This window comes from Ictidomys tridecemlineatus, chromosome 2 (assembly GCF_052094955.1).
Source record: "Ictidomys tridecemlineatus isolate mIctTri1 chromosome 2, mIctTri1.hap1, whole genome shotgun sequence".
Lineage (NCBI taxonomy): Eukaryota > Metazoa > Chordata > Mammalia > Rodentia > Sciuridae > Ictidomys > Ictidomys tridecemlineatus.
In genome coordinates this window covers 182,016,948-182,034,222 of record NC_135478.1, presented here as the reverse complement: position 1 = coordinate 182,034,222, position 17,275 = coordinate 182,016,948, and positions in this window count along the sequence as shown.

Here is a 17,275-nt window from a genome sequence, read left to right as displayed (position 1 = left end):
AGCTAAGGAAACCTAAGATCACCTTAGCACATCAAAATTGTTTATTAATTCATAAGCCGGTAAATATTCCAGAAACTAAGTCTTACTGCTTAAAAATATCCAGTTAAACTTTGTAAGCAGGAAAAAATTAGGTATGCAGTAAGGGGTTAATACACATTAACATAAGATCTTTAATAAAAGGTCTTTGACTTTAATTATTGTCATTTCCTTAATGAGCCTTTGTTGTGCATGATCTATGTGCCCAGTGCCAGCTTCTGGAGGGAGACACTGCCCCTTGCCTTATGAGTTACACTCCTGTTTAATGACACCTCTCAACATATAGAACAAAATATTATTGGAAGGACACTGCCAATTATTAAAAATATGTAATGTCAAGTGTTATTATATTGATACTTCCCAAAGAGCTTTCTGTAGAAAAATATTTCTTTGGAATATAAGGATATTGTTTGGGGACTGGGGACATGTTTCACTGAAATAACAACACTTAAACAGATAAAGTTAAACAAATTGTATATGTTTTTCAGGGCCTTTGTTTTTATTACATTTTATAAGTCATTATACATTTAACGTGCAATACTTACTATTCAAAAGGCTTAACACTGGTAATTTATTTAGTCCTGAAAGTAATCTCAAGAGACAGACATTTTTTTTCTCCTTCTGATTTACAGATGGGAAGACTAAGATTCAGAGAAGCCTAATAATTTGCCCAGTTTCAAACAGATTCAGAATCTGCCCTCTTAATGATTCTTCTATACTACCTCCATAACTCCTCATGTATTTTAGATGGAATTCTATACGCAAGATCATCAAGACTTATTTGATTGTGAAATACATTCCCTACACACACACATACACACACACTCACACACACACACACTCACACACACACACACACACACACACATTTTTATTTGGTAAGCCATTTTACAATAATAGTGGCATTAAACATACCCTAATAAATGTTCTACATCTGTTAGATCATTGCTCCAGCTTCATCTCAAATTGTTCTTGGTTTCTTCTGTATTATTTTATAGATAAAATTTCTTGTAATGAAGGTATCAAGATCAAAGGTGAGTCATGTGACCAGAGACCTAACAATAGAATTTTAGTGTGATCATTATTTTTAAGAAGTGTCCTTAGGGACTTGCATCTGAACCACACAACAAAAAGGATGGCAAACAAGAACTAAACATGAAGAGTGAGGAAAATTATACTTTCTATTTCAGGAAAGCAGTTTGAGCTCAGAATGGTTTGACCCATTGTTATTTTAAGACACCGTAAACAAGAAGAAACATTAGAAGCAGGAGTTAAGATAGGTAAGTCCTAATGGAGAAACTCCTGTTCTCATTGTGGGAAATATCCTTGTAGTAGGCAGAACAATGGTTCCTGAAGATGTCCACTTTCTAAGCCCTGGAAACTGTGGTTGCATTGCCTTATGGGGCAGAAGGGATGGTACAGATGAGACTAAGAATACTGGCATGGGGAAGCCATCCTAGATCAGCAGAGTGGTAGAAAGAAAGAAAGAGAGAGAGAGAGAAGAAAAGGAAGGAAGGAAGGAAGGAAGGAAGGGAGGGAGGGAGGGAGGAAAAGGAAGAGGGGAGAAGGAGGAGGGGGAAGGGAGGGGGAAAAGGGAGGAAAGAAAGAGAATTTTTAACTGCATAGGAGAGAAGCCCAGTCAGACCTCTTGTCTACAGAACTAAGAGCAATAGTTTATGTAATTAAATACATTACTTAAGTTTTCATTACTGTGACAAATACCAGAGAAAAACAACTTAGAGGAGAAAAAGATTTACTTTGGTTCATGGTTTCCATCCATGATCAGCCATCTCTATTGCTTTGGGCCTGATTGAGGCAGAATATCATGTAGAGACCATAACAAAGGAAGGCCACTGAGCTCATGGCAGCAAGGAAGTTGAGAGAGGGACTGGTGGGAGGGCATGGACAAGATACAGTCCCCAAGGGCATGCTCCCACAGAACCACTCCTTCAACTAGGTCACAACCCCTACAGCTTCCAATAATGCCTTCAAATTATTAACCCAGTGATGGGGTCAGAATCCTTATGATCCTCTAACTTTCCCAAAGCCCCACCTTTGAACATTGCTGCATTGGGGACACAAGAGGCCTTTGGGAGGCTTTCCAGACCCAAATCATAACAATTTTATAAGACAAAATTTATGTTGTTGTAAAACAATAAATTGGCGGTAATTTATTACAGCAGCAATAGAAAATTAATAAAACCCTTTTAAGAATCTTAGACCGTAGGTGAAAAATAATACTTGATTTTCTTTGGTGACATTTTGACTAACAGATAAAATCGTACAATAGGAAGATTAATCAGCAGCAGTTCTACTTAATATCAAGTTGGGTGAAACAGAATAAAATATGAGTTACATTGTTCCTACAACACAGCTGTACCAAAGGTTCGTTGGGTGGCCAAATCAGTTTTAACAAATTTGACTGCAAAAATGTAATGAAACCAAGGACTTTGAGATAAATAATAAATCCACTTAAAGTGAAAATTAAAATTTGAGAACCACCAGAAAACCTTTCTACAATCTCCCCCCTGTTACAAGATTTGACAAATACCATTTCTTCATACAGTGTTTGAAACTAATTAGAAATATCCAACATTACAGCATTCTCTTCCCCAATAACAATTCCATATTATTTCTAAAATACTTTCAGAATTCCTTAAAACTTCTTCATGGGATGTCTAATTTAACTCAAAAATATGCTTTCAAAAATTTATGATGTGTTTTTACAAAGTAGCTTCATTCTGCGGTGGTTTCACATTAAGAGTGTCTCCCAAACATACACCCAAGTACTATTTGCTGATTGTGAAACATTGCCCAGTGCCAAGCTCCTGACCCAGATGCATCTTTCTTTTTTGTCTCCTTAGGAAGTAAACAGTTCTAAAAATTGATTAGGAAACTGATGTACTCTTTCCAGACCAGTTACTGACAGCATTACCATGGTAACACCTTGGAGTCCTTAAGATCTTTATTTCCATTTTAGTATAATTGTTTTTACTTGTTAATAAGACTTCAAACAAGGTTTTTACACCTTCACCAGCTGAACTATGATGAAATAGGGATCATCATGCTTTTAAGGCATTTTCTTCAATTATTGCTTCTTAAGAAACTAACTCCTCACCTGCATATTTTACTCCTCACACTTCAGATAGAGCCCTAATATCCAGAGTATACAAAGAACTCAAAAAATTAAACAATAAGAAAACAAATAACCCATCAACAAATGGGCCAAGGACCTGAACAGACACTTCTCAGAGGAGGACATACAATCAATCAACAAGTACATGAAAAAATGCTCACCATCTCTAGCAGTCAGAGAAATGCAAATCAAAACCACCCTAAGATACCATCTCACTCCAGTAAGATTGGCAGCCATTATGAAGTCAAACAACAAGTGCTGGTGAGGATGTGGGGAAAAGGGTACACTTGTACATTGCTGGTGGGACTGCAAATTGGTGCAGCCAATTTGGAAAGCAGTATGGAGATTCCTTGGAAAGCTTGGAATGGAACCACCATTTGACCCAGCTATTCCCCTTCTTGAACTATTCCCTAAAGACCTTAAAAGAGCGTACTATAGGGATACTACTACAATGATGTTCATAGCAGCACAATTCACAATAGCTAGACTGTGGAACCAATCTAGATGCCCTTCAATAGATGAATGGATAAAAAAATGTGGCATTTATACACAATGGAGTATTACTATGTACTAAAAAATGAAAAAATCATAGAATTTGCAGGGAAATGGATGGCACTAGAGCAGATTATGCTAAGTAAAGCTAGCCAATCCCTAAAAAACAAATGCAAAATGTCATCTTTGATATAAGGAGAGCAACTAAGAACAGAATAGGGAGGAAAAGCATGAGAAGAAGATCACCATTAACAGGGATGGGAGGGGGGAGGGAAAGAGAGAGAGAAGAGAAATTGCATGGTAAAGGAAGGAGACCCTCATTGTTATACAAAATTACATATAAGAGGAAGTGAGGGAAAAGGGGAAAAAATGAGAGAGAGAAAAATGAATTACAGTAGATGGGGTAGAGAGAGAAGATGGGAGGGAAGGGGAAAGGAGAGGATAGTAGAGGATAGGAAGGGCAGCAGAATACAGCAGTCACTAGTATGGCAGTATGTAAAAAAGTGGATGTGTAACCCATGTGAATCTGCAATATGTATACGGGATAAAAATGGGAGTTCATAATCTGCTTGAATCAAATTATGAAATTTGATATGTCAAGAGCTTTGTAATGTTTTGAACAACTAATAATAAAATAAATAAATAAATAAATAAATAAAAGTTTCAAACACACTTTATGGAAAAGGAATCCAAAATAGATTTTGAAGTGGGTAGTAAGTTTCATTTATCCTGCAAATATGCATGCACCTGGTGCCAATAATCCATGCTCTTATATATTTAAGCAAAGATGAAATTAAAGACTGAGTCTCTTTAGCCATTAAAATGTATTGACCACAATAATAAACACTGAGATACTAGTGCATTAAATTACAAATTGGGGTAGTATTGAGAGAAAGCAAGATTAACAAGAGGTGGGTTAGCCGTTATTTCCTTGGGTAAAAGATATGTAAAAAAAAAAAAAAAAAAGGGCTGGGGTTGTAGCTTAGTGGTAGAGCGCTTGCCTTTCCTGTATGAGGCCCTGGCAATCCTCAGCATTACATAAAAATAAATAAATAAATAAATAAATAAATAAATAAAATATTTTGTCCATCTATTTATAAATATATATGTAACAATTTCATCATTTTTGGTGCCAAAGGTGACCTTTGTGTCCTAACAGCATTGTAATTATTGATTACAAGTAGGCTCCTAATTTCATCTTGAAGCAGGAAATAAAGTTTGTTTTTATCTTTTATCTCAAGGAAACCTGTCTTTTATTTTCTGTGATGCATGTCTTTCTTCTTTTTATCATAAGATCCCTCTGTAATATAATCTAGTTTTCTACCATTAGATTCCTCTAAAACATATAGTATACCAGATGTTTCTCAAGAGAGTAAAAAAAATGCATTCAAAAAAATTAGAAAACATTTGGATAGTTTTAAGTCACTGAGACATTCTGATAATTTGAGAAGCAGAAGCCTTTGTTAGGAAATAAAGGCTGAAGAAAGCTGATTTACCTAATTTTATCTTTCTCCAATGCTAATGGACATTGACCATCTAACCATTTGTAATCCCTGCACCTCTCTGTCATATACCATCAGGGCTTGTTGAAACTGTTGAGCTTTAAGCTTTCACTCTACTCTAAGCTCTGTGAGTTCAACCCATGCCTTGTTGGTGTTTACTTCACATTCCCTGGATTGCTACTTTGCACCTGGATGGTGCTCAGTGCTGACATACAGAGGTGATGGGAATGCTTTTGAGGCTTCAGCCTATAATATGTCCAATGCAAAAATAAGGACAGAGTATGATGGCCATATTGGTTGTCTACTCAATATCCACTTTCCACTTTTTTCTAATGTGTAGAATCTCCTATTTGGCATTTTAACTTTGTATCCAGATAAAATATTTAATTTCCTATTCTCACTTTCAGCTAGGAGAGCCACACGATCCTGGTCAATGGAATAGGAGCAGAGCTCTTCTTGGGGTTTCTAAAAGTGTTTGTTTTCATTTATAAAGGAATCCTTATTTCTTACAATGTCTTTTCTTCTCAATGGAAACAGTGTCAGAAGACAAAGAGTAGAGCAGCCGATTTCTACCATAAGGCCAACTTTGATTCTGAAAGTCAAATAATAAGGATCCTCAACAAGACACAGGAGACAGAGACATCAGTGACAAGGACATTGCTGACTCTGCTTTGCATCACCTCCCTACTTACCATTGCATTAGAGAGCCAATCACTACTTGGTCCAACCCCACAATACAGGTTATTCATTACAGAGAAGATCAGTCTTTGATGTTACATGATTTGCCACAAACTTTGGGATCAAGTTTCAGGATAGATTGTGCTGTGGAAGCAGACAACATTTACTTACTGAAAGTGGAAGCTTTTGTACTTTGATTTGGCCAGACTCAATGAACTTAGACCAATGTTTAATTAATTTTTCAATTCCACAGTATCCTTCTCCTCCCCCTTTTCAGTAAAGTGTCCACTCAAGTACTATTTTTGACGTCATATTTCCTTGGCATAGTGATATGAGACACTAAAGATCCATATATTGCTCCATCCTGGGCCAAAACTGCAGCAGCCAGTTTTATGATGTAGTGTGGGCCACAGTTCAGATGTTTAGTTTGTTGGTAAATCTCAATTTTGAATCTCCATCAATATCTACCACACAAGTGAACATACCACAGGTCAAAAACAGGAAAAAAAATTTTGAAAAGCTGATAATATACCAGTGTGATGGTTTGAATCTCTGATGCTAATGTACTAGCTGTGTGAACATGGGTAAATAAATCTCTGTACTCAGTATTTTTTCCACAGTGCTATTATGACAATTAAATTATATGCAGGATTGTTATCAGAGTTTAGATTTGAAAATTTAAGATAATACAGAATTGTTACCATAAGAGCATGTTAATCTTTTATTTGGATTGGAGTTATTTTTGGTTCGGTTTAAAAAACTAAAGCTTGATCATTGTTAATTAGGTTTTCATCACTGTGACAAAAATATTTGACCAGAGTAACATACATAGAAGAGGAAAAGTTTACTTTGGACTCATGGTTTCAGAGATTTTAGTGTATGGTCAGCTGACTTTATTGCCTGATTTATATAGTAAACCTGGCTCAAAGTTGCCAGCAACACCCATGCTGCTGTCTAAACACTGTACTATTTTTAAATTTTCTCTACCACATTAATTATTCCCTCAGTTTTAAATAAAGCCTATCAGACATGGGCAAAATGTAGGCGACTTTTTTTGTTCAGTGTTGCATGTTACCCTCTAGTCCAATTTCCAAGAGTCATAGTTCCCTTCGGAAACGTCATGAACATAGTCTTTACTGTCCATATTTCTCTCAGCATTCTAGTTTTCTAAGCTTTCACTAGAATTGCCCATTAAGCTCTGCTTATGATATTCTAAGGTTCATTTAGCCCACATCTCCAAAATTTCCAAATTCTTCCACAACTTCCAAAGGCTTCTGATTCATACTGTCAGGTAAGTCACAGAAATACCCCACTTCTTGTTATCAACATCTATGCTAGAGTTTCATCACTGTGACTGAAATACTTGAACAGAACAATAAAAGATGGAAAAGTTCATTTTGACTAATGGTTTCAAAGGTTGTTGATTGATTCTATTACTCTGGGCCCAAGGTAAAGCAGACATTATGGGAGCAGGGAATAGCAGAGGAAATTTACTCAGGTCATGGCAGACAAGAAGAAGAGAAAGAGAAAAGATAAGTCCAGGGACAAAACATATAACCCCAAGGCACAATCCCAGTGACCCACCTTCTCCAGCCATGCCCTACTTGCCTAAAGTTACCATCCAATAGGCCATTCAAATTATTAATCTGTCAAACAGACTAATCCACTGATTAAGCTACAACTTTCATGACATAATCATTTAATCTGTATTAATACAGTAGCTTTTGAAGTCACATGATATTCAAACCATAATAATTATGATTAGGAAAAAACAAGCAAGAAGATAAATATACAGCTTGGCATACTGATATGCCATATCATTTTGCATTGTGATATGAGTTGTCATTTTTTTTGTTTATGTTTTTATTCACTTGCTGCCTCTGTTCATTCAAAAGTGATCTATTGAGTGACTATATTGTTACAGAAATGGTGATAAGTCATCCTCATAAAATATTTGGTTATTCTACCTGGAGATATAGAAAGAGTGACATTTTGAAACTGGTCAACATTTTGAAATTTAGTTTGTATTAAATATATTCAGGAACTTTAGGAAATTCTTCAAAAATTTGCAAATCATTAAGACAAAAACCATTAAAAATCATGCAACATCACTTGATTAATCTTATTCGTTTATTCCTATGGTCAAAAAATTCAGAATTATCTTTGAATCATGCACAATACAATTAACTGCTTGGTTGATACCAGTTATGACTATTAAATGTTCCATATGGAAAGTGGTAGAAAGAAACGATTTCCTTGATCAATCATTGGAAAAATACCTTGAACCAACTGTCATCCTTTATCTAATTATTTAATTTCATTTAAATTAAATCAGATCAATCAATGAGATGTGGAAAAGTCTAGAAGCAAACAGGTAAAATGACACTGATACTGGTAACCTATTATAGGAAAAAAAATAAAAGTTTTTTTCAATCAGTAATATTAACTGTGTTTCTTACTACTTCATAGACTATATTTGCTTCTAGTGTTCAGGAATTTTAATGGCTTGGATTATATGGTTTGCTTTTTTTAATTCCTTGAAGAACCTAAACATATTTCAGACTGGCAGTTACTCTAATATCCTCACAAAATGATATCAGAACACTTCTATATTGAGACTCATCATCATAAGAGTAATTAGAAAGTAGTTGATTTTACTAAGAATTCTGCACATCACATGTGTTTCATGAAATAAGATTTTTATTTCTGTCATACAAACACAAATATTTTAAAGGTATCATTCATCACTTAAAACAGAATATTTTTAGGCAATAATGGGTAAACTAGGAGTCACTTTTGTTAGATTTTAACTTATTTAATAGAACTCTAGAGCTCTGAGTGTTAGAATTAAGAGATGTTAAACTTAAGAGATTTTTTATTCCAATGTCTCTTAAATTCTTTTTTTAAAAAAGTTCAGATAACTCAAAATTTCTGTATATAAAATAGAAACGTGCAACTGTTATTAGAGGAATTTATGAAACTTATTTTAAGAATACCACACCATCATTCATGCTTTCTCAACCCCAAGTGTCACTGAAGCACCACGTGGAAAAATGACTAAAAGTCTGAATATTTCTATATAGATTCTTATGGTTCATGGAAGTTAGGCCTTGTAACTTCACCATACACACAGAATTAGCAAATCCTGACCATAGCTGCCCAGGGAAACACAAGGTAGAACTCCTGTGAGCCTCTAGGCATAATATTTTCATCAACCTATCTAATACCCTTGGTTTCCTGTGTCTCTTTTTAAAGACATCTTAACACATACTTCTCACAAGTAATTAATTCTATGCAGTATTTTTATAAAGCATTAGCTTAGAACAGTTGAATTTTTTCTGACCCTACATAATACAACTGTAAATTTCTTTGACTATCAGCCTTAAAACAATGTTGTCTGTTATACGTGTTTTTAAAAAATTGGTTGTTAATCTCATGAATCTATAAATTTAATTATTTTTTCATTTTTTTCTATAGATTCATCAAACACTACAGACATTACTTTAGGACCTCTGGGGTGGCCTTACATAAAGATCACCAACTGTTATCCTCTCTTTCCTGGATGATTTATTTGTTAATTATTTGTATTGTTGAGTTATTTATTTATCTCATGGCCAACTGCATCATAACTCATGCCTGCAAAAAAAAAAAAAAAGTTTATCTAAAAAGAATATTTTCTCTATGAGGCACTGCACAGCCTTCTTATACTATAAATATTTAGACTACTTTATCACTACTCTTGGGATGCCAGGTAAAACAGCAAAATCTACAAGAAAAAGCACAAAATGTGAAAAACTGGGACTTAATAAGCTGCACCAAGGACCCTTGTTCACAGTAGGAGATCTGAAACAAGAAGACATGCCATTGCCTAGTTGACCTCGGCTGGGAATATGTGCTTAGATGACTCAAAATTTTCCCTGTTCTGTGCACATGTGAGAATGACTGCAAATGTACCTTGAGGTTGATTTGGGAGTTACAAACAAATTTTTTAAAATGAGAAAGTTACAAGTATGAAATCCACAAATAATGAAGATATAGTGTATTTGGATAGAAAACAAAGCTTAGAAATTTTTTAGTGTCAGGCTGAGATGTAGCTCAGTGGCAAAGCATGTGCCTCATATCCTCAAAGCCCTGGTTTCAATCCCCAATTCCATAAATGATAAAAAAAAAGTTAAGAAGAAATGTTTAGTGCCTTTTCCTGAGTTGCAAATCAATGCAAAACAATGCCTAGAGTATGGGTGAACCAATTCTACCTCTTACCATCACATCATAACTGCCTTTAGGTGTTCTTCAGAAAAGTGGCAAGTAGCACCAGCATCCTGCACATAGTGGCAGCCAGTGCCAGGGGAAGATTTAGAAGGAAGCTAAACTTAAGCTTTAGAGGCCCTTATTTACATGGGTCCCTGAGAGTACCAGAATTGCTGGGAACTGTATTGTTCCAAAAAAAAAAAAAAAAAGCATTTCTCTAAGAATCCTTGAAAAATTATCAAAAGAGATCTTAGAAATAAAGAATCTGAATTCCCAACCCTTGAGTAATAGCTAGTGATTTTTGCCTCTAAATCTAAACAATAGTTAACCTTTGTACTAGTATTTAATTTGACAGTTTGTGCTCTTTTAATAAAAAGGATTTTTATTCTTTTTTATTACACAATTTAAAATTGTGTAAGGTCAATGACCTTCAAGCTCAGGATCCACTCCTGAAAACCACAAGTTTATTGTACATGAAACTGGTCCTCAGGCACAAAAAAAGAAAAAGAAAAAGATCAAAGCCCACCATTCTTGCTTCTCAGCTCTTTTGACAAAGTAGTGAATTTAGACAACCCTTCTTAAAGTGAAACTATGCAACCTGAAGAGTAACCCTTCAGAGTGATCCACTTATCAGGCATCTAACAAAAGTAAGACCCTACAAAAGTGAACCTAGGCACTTAGGTAGATGGGGAAAAATGGGAAAGGTGTTGGTACAGAAATGTGACTGGGGCCTTCAGTAAGCTGTGCCCAGGCAGAGGACTTAATGAAGCCCATAGATGCACTATAGAAGGTAGCTAAGAAATGGCAGAAGCAGTGATGTACTGAGAAACATGCTACAACTAATCCTAAGAGAAACCCCAACTGTAGTGTTTGCCAGTTTTCCTGGTGTAATTCTCCCACCATGACTGATCTCTAGCTACTGAACTAGTTTTGAGAAGAAACATATGCAACTGACTCTCATGATCCAGGACAAGCCACCTCCAGCACACCAGTGGGAAGACATGAGGTAAAAGGTAACCAAACATCCTGTGTGTCTGGTTCTGAGAGATTTTTCTAAGGGGCAGAATATTCAGTGCTAAATGCAGGTCAGCCTCTCCCAAATGGGAACTGTTAACTATTCTAACTGAGAAGTTTTTTGAAAGTGAAATTGGATTATCACAATAATTTGCCTAGAGTTACCCTCATTATCTTTATTTTGGGGTTCATTCATTTATTAATTCAATCGTCAATTGTTATTTGTGGAAGGACATTTTTTGTGCCAGATAACAGCAAAAACAGAAACAAGCTAGAGTGCCACCTCTGGATGGATTTAAGATCCACATGAGGCACATCTGTAATCCCAGCTACTCCGGCTTTGAAGCCAGGAGAATGACAAGTTCAAGGCCAGCCTCAGCAATTGAGCAAACCCTATCTCAAAATAAACAACAGAATGGGTTGTAGGTGGAGCTCAGTGGTACAGCAACCCTGGCTTTCACACCAAGTAGCACAAAATAATATGAAGAATAATAATAATAAAAGCCAACTGAGCTAGAGATAGGTAACAGACAAAATTATACCACAAAGTAAGTTAAAATAAATTAAGGTGCAATGAAAAAAAATAAAAACTAAAACTAAATAAGGGGCTGGAGTTGTAGCTCATGGTAGATCGCTAACCTCACATGTATGAGACACAGGGTTCAATCCTCAGCACCACATAAAAATAAATGAATAAATAAATAAATAAAGGTATTATGTCTATCTATAACTAAAAATATTTTAAAACAAAAGTAAATTAGGGTGTGGGAGATATTACCATCCCCATCTTAAAGAATAAATGAAATTTTTCCCATTGCTTCTGATTTCACTGACCATCCTTTAAACTGAAGCTCAGCTCCTTTAGGCTTTACAACCTCCTCCCCAGGATGCTTTAAGTCTCTATTCCATGGTCAAGACACTTAATTCTGGCACTGAGAGTTCTCTCTGACACAGTAACAAAGAGTTGGGAGGGTCAATAATCCTTAAGACACTTTGTAGACTGAAAATTTTATGAAGGCACAAGACCAGCAAACATTACCATTATTATATGCTGTGGCTATGCCCTTAGACTTGCCATACCATATTTTATGCTGAAAAATTCAAAATTAGTTTAGAAAGTATTGTTTCTTAATTAAGAAAAATTTCAAGTTGCTAGAAAACACAATTTTTGAATAATGTTTTAAGGACTTCATTTTTTTGAGAAGGCACATAAATAGAAAAAGAATTCTTAGATTTATTCAGGAATCATCTCTATCTAAATTCCTATCAAATATTCAAATTAGTTATAGATATGATAACACTTTTCTACATAGCATGAGAATGAAGCAGTAAAAGTGACTTTCAAGAACTTGGAAAGAAGAAGAAACAGGTTATCCTCTGAAAGTTAAACTCACACAATTCAAAAATTTAATGAGATTTTTTTTCTGAGAACTGAGAACTACCTTTAAATGTGTGATTTAAAAGTTCAGAAACAACTAAAACACCAATCAGTTTGATCTGGATGTAATTACAGGAAGACATGCTTGAAAGGTATTTGCAAATTGTAAGTAAAAGAAAGAAACTGCATTTCACCCTGGATGGAGAAAGATGGAATAGAAGGAGGACAGCTAGCCCAGAGCATTAAAAAGGGAAGCTGCAACAGTCAGAGGTCCAGAGCTCCGCAATGCTTATTCAACACTTTACAGGGGAAAGAGCCACCCAACAGCAGCCTACTGTTGAAGTGGAGAGGATGCACTGTGTTTTATTTTGATCTAAATAAAATATCTCTCACAAGAACCAGCTCACTGTGCTATAGTGTATTTTTATATTTGTAGCATAACAAAGAAACTCACATCCTCTTTACAAAGTTCCCTTGTCTATGTCCTTTCTCACTCCAGAAAGGTGAGGCACTGCTAAGGGAACATGAACATTTTAGTCATTAAACTTTAGGACATTTCTTAATACTTTATAGATCAGCAGGTTATGAATTCAGTTATTGTGAGTCAATTTACCTGAGTTTGGTCTCTGATCATGCAAAGACTGAGAACCAAATTGCAGATCATGGTGAATTCACTCATGTATCTCCCTCTGAAATCTCCAGAAAATTAACCACCTGGATTTTCCTGGGTACATTTATTTTTACCACTGTACCTTTTGCCAAATTTCCTATCACCATGCAATTATGAAACATTTTATAATTTAAAGAACATTTCACCTAGATCTTCTGTGACTCTCAAAATCCTTACAGCAAAACAGGTATGATCCACATTTTACAGATCTATAAACTGAGATGCAGAGACACTGAGTAGGCTCACTTAGTTGCATGACATTTCAAATACAGGTCATTTAGGTAAGCATTTATTCATTTATGATAATGTTTTTTCATTATATACCATAATTTATGTTTAAGAAGATTAATCAGAAGCAGTTAAGATCTTACATTAAAAAGCCTTGTGGTACCCACTATCATTATAATAATAAAGCATAGAACATATTTTAGATTTTTCTTGAGATGAAAAGAAATTATGAACTATTAGAAAATGTTCATAGATATGGTTCTAGCATCCTGCCTTTAACAAACTTTTGCTTGTCTAGGGATGCATGTTTTTCATTTCCTACATCTTGGCACCCACATTGTTTGGAGCAGGATGGATGGAAAGGAATGCAGAGGCCTGGGGTTGACCATTCCTCTTCCTGATCATGGGCTCAGTTGTAGGAAGTAATTGATTCTCCACCTGCATGGTCTACAAATTATAGACATGAAAAGACTGACCTATATGATTCCATGTGTTTTTGTTTATTTTCCATATTCTCCAGCCAAATCAGCACCTTCTTTTTCACTCTGATTCTGATCTTCTTGGTATTCTGGGATTTTGATAACAACAACAAAAATTATTCAATTACACAGTAATTGTGTAGGCTGTGCTAATAGTCTAGATACATCAAAAGGTAATTATTATTTTTAAAAACAGAAGGCAAATGGAGAAAGAGAATTGTGGAAATAGAAAAGACAATTTGGCCTGCAGTTTCGGAAGCTTTCAAATAATATCACTTCAAAGGCTCAAGTTTTTTTTTTTATAAAAGTGCATTTGGTTCATGACTATTTATTGAAATTAATAAATTATTTAAAATAACTGGAAGAAAAAAAATTTCCAGGCAATTGTCTCCACATCCAACTTACTTTATACTTTACTTTAAATTAGGTGGCCCCTAAGAGATGCCTCTAATGGAAATTTTATAGTTTCCTCATGAAATGTTGAAACTAATACATTAATTATTCTGCCAGGAAACTTTGAGAGAATGTGGGAGCAAAGCAAGAGGAAAAACAATATTCAGGAGTCCAAAATCTTTTTATAATTCTGGGGTATCATAATGTTAGCTCCCGAAACACCCATTTGGGTGTATTATCTGCAGTCGACATTTTTATATGATAGCATTTTTTTTTTTGCAATGGAAGAATATTAAACCTGTTTCTCAAGTTAGGAAGCACCCTCCCGCTTTAAAACCACAGCTATTCCCAAAATACATGCAAACATGGTGCTGTACTTTAAAAACAAAATAGATCCACTCTTCATACCTTTCCTGAGGCCTTACCGCAGAGAAAATGGAAGTGAGGTAGAGACTGGTTTCCAGTGGAGAAAAGAATGGCTGCCCAGTGTGGATGGACCTCTTCACGGTCTTCATTGTCTTCTTCGTCCTTCAGCAGTGTGAGTTATGTGTCAAAACACTGTTTTAAACATTAATTTTATATGTTAAAAACATATAAGAACAAATAAGATTTGCCCCTGACAATCACCCTAAGCACTGAGCTCACTTCATAATCAGTACCCAGGAGAGGGGAAGGGGAAGTGACGGTGCTGTGGTCCTGAGGAGGTGAAGGGAAGACGGGGAGTACACTGCCCTAGGAGAGGTGCCCCTAACAAGAGGAAGACAAGAGGCTAGGCGTCCATGTGGTGAGTTCCAGTGGTTGATTACACGACATAAAGAGCTCCTTCCTGAATACTTCAGTTTATATTTGAAGTAAGAGGCAATTCCATCTGCTCAGAGTAAGGGGGAAAGACTGAAGAGTTGATCAGGTGAATGGAGCAGGGGGTGCTGTAGCATTGGAGGCACTGCTGAGGGGACACTTGTATTTGGTGATGCTGTTACATGACACTGTCAAGCAGGACTCAGTTGCTTGGGGAGTGGAATAAAGTTGATTCAATATCAGGGTATCAAGGAGTTTTCCATTTGTTAATTACAATATCTTGATCAAATTATTTTTCCTCTATGAATTTTTGTTTCCACATTTACAAAATAGGGGAAATAAAGGCTGCCTTATGACTATTTTGAGCATAAAATGAGATTCTGTTAAAAAAAAAAGAAAGAACATCCCTGGTGTGTGGTAAGGGTCAATAAAAATAATAGCTTTTATTATCACTAGTATACCTAGACCTGAGCCTCATAATATCTGATTTAAAGTAGATATCTAAAAATACTATGTTATTGAAAGCCACTTGGAATAAATGATGAACAAGCCACACTTTATAATTATAGAAATATCTAGGGCAAATCATCAGAAAAACCATAGCAGCAAATACTGAAAATGGAGTTTTAAAAATGAAGCCCACTCCTATCCATGTCAGTCTCAACAAGCCAAAAAGCACATGCACTCAAACCCTGATGAAAATAGATCTCTATTCTGTATTTTTTTTTCTCTTTGATTTTCAAAATAGCTATTGTGATGGCTTTGTCAAGTATTCGAACACACATCTCTTCAAAGAGGTAGCTTCAAAGAAAAAAGTCTGGCAGTATTTCATGTTGGCATATTTGATTTCATATATTTATAATTAATTAATGTTATCATTTGATTTCTGTTGTTGGACAATGAGGATGACTTTGGCATGTACAAACATGAAAGACGTTGCCCTGGCACCTGCGTCTTAAGTTGACCCCATATGATCCCAAGTACCTTCCCTCTGCGCAGACTCCTATCCGTGTTCTTCTGTTTCTTTGTCCTAGTGGCTATCTTGTGGCTCTTTCCCCCAGAGCCAAAGCTGTCTCCTTTTCCCTCTACAAGACAGAATACTGAATTTCAGTCAGATAACCTTTATCATTCAATTAATTGTTCTGTGTCCCAACTAGTTCTTACTGTGTAAAACATTTCAGAGTTACGCCGTTAATAGCCATCTGGAAAGTGAACCACCGTTACATTATCCTCAGCATAAATGTTACATAAACATCATAAGTGTTTACTTGAGCAGCAAATTACACCTTGAAGAGCAGTAAAAACATAGAACCATGTTTTCATTTTACTGCATGTTTTCATTTTGTGGTCATGCTTAGCCAGGTTGAAAATAGATGACCACATAATATTATAAAACATTGGTTTTTGGTACTGGGGATTGATTCTAGGGGTGTTTTACCACTGAGCTTCATCCCAAGACCTTTTATTCTTTGAGACAAAGTCTCACTAAGTTACTGAGGCTGGCTTTGAACTTGCCATCCTCCGGCCTCAGCCTCCCTAGTCTCTGGGATTACAGGCTTGTACACCACACCTGACTATGATTTTTGAAAATTAGCATTCATTCATTATGATTGAAGTGTGTCTATAATCATATATTCCTCTCCACAACAAAAATGCATGAATGTTCTTCACTTAGAATCTTTCCTATTCTTTCCTTCCTGCTACAACACAGACTACAAAAGGAAGAAAATACCTAGTCTTCAAGTGCATACTATCATTTGTTGTTGATGTTTGGCTTATTCTGAGTTTTAGCAAAGAGTGTTTAAAATACACCCAACAGCTCTCAAGTTATGAAGCACCCTAAGGAAAAATTTCCCAAGAGATGTTCAAGACAGTCTTAAGGGCTAAGAAAATAAGCAATCCACTCCATTGGTAGGGTCCCATCACAGACTGTGGGAAGCCATTCTTGCATGTGATTTGAGCTACCTCCCTCGCTGGGTGTGAGGCGCTTGGACACACTGTGTCAGAGCCTTCCCCACCCTTCCCCAGGTGCAAGGGCTTGTCCATGTGGGGGTGTGCCTGACCACTGACCTGAGATCCAATCACTGACCCTGACCTTGGAATGCTATCCCCCTCGACCTTCATTGGATGGAATTTTCCCCTGAATTTTTTTGTTCCCCAATAAAAGCTCACTCCCTGGCATGTTTCTCTCTTTCTTGCTGGCCTCTTGTGTAAACCTCGCTA